Genomic DNA, 1,216 nt, shown 5'->3' with positions numbered 1-1,216 from the left:
ATTTCGTCACGGCTACCAATTATCCTACGGAAACGAACACGTCACCTGTTTTTGAGTATGCGGGGAAACTGATGACGTGTAGATTTAGAAGGAAGAGATCTTTGTGAAGAGCAAATCTACCTGAGGAATGTATGTGCTCATTTTGAGCGAGTGGTGAAGATCAAACCACAATAAACATGCAGCGAAACAAAACATTTGCCGACAATCTATGTTTACGGAGATTTGATCTTGATTTATGACCACAGAGACAAATTGTCTAATTTTGTTTCTTTTCTTTTTTTAATGGAGAGGGTTTCATTAAACATTACATGTATTATGATTTACTTGGAATCCTTTTAACAAAAACGTAGTTGCTTGTGGAATCTTTGGTTTTGTTTCTGTGATGTGTCACTGTTTTCACCATTTATTTTTACAGTTGGCTTTGAGGTATTAATAAAGCCCCACTGAAGAAAGCACGTGTAACTTGTCACTGTTTTGATCTTATTCATCTAAACACACACACACACACACACACACACACTCACACACACACACACACACTCACACACACACACACACACGCGCGCGCGCGCACACACACCACGCAGAGAGAGAGAGAGAGAGAGAGAGAGAGAGAGAGAGAGAGAGAGAGAGAGAGAGAGAGAGAGAGAGAGAGACATTCCAAGTGATTTTACAACTTATCCTGAAAAAAAACTCGCTCAAGCCGAACTGCAGGGCAATTTCTCGGGAAAGGTTTGGCTTATCCGAACTCGGATATGCACAAACTCGGATAAGCGAAACGATTTTTCATTCCCCGGGCGAGTTCGGCTTAACTGAGCGTGTTTGACTGTACTCTTGCCATGAGAGAGGCATTAAGCTTTCCACACGTGTTCATTGTTCACGTGTTTTAAACACACCCCTCGCTAGTGACTGGCTTATGATGTAGGGCCTATTGTGAGAAAGTTTGACTCTATAAAAGCAAGAGCATTCACTCTTTCACAACCCATACAAACGGTGTCCCGTAAGAGGTATTTCCGAACAGATCGTCTATTAGCTACTACCACCACGGAGGATGTTAGGCTAAATCTGAATTTCATGAGTGCTTGTTAACACACACAGACAGCACACATACAGAGACCACTCAGTTGGAAAGGCAAGATAAAATGACCTTGAGAACTTGATTAAGGGCTGCACACATACCTTTTTTTTTAAATTTTTATATATATAGGTCAGGCGA

This window comes from Littorina saxatilis, linkage group LG12, assembly GCF_037325665.1.
Source record: "Littorina saxatilis isolate snail1 linkage group LG12, US_GU_Lsax_2.0, whole genome shotgun sequence".
In the NCBI taxonomy this organism is placed as follows: Eukaryota; Metazoa; Mollusca; class Gastropoda; order Littorinimorpha; family Littorinidae; genus Littorina; species Littorina saxatilis.
Note: the sequence above shows the minus strand (reverse complement) of the source record.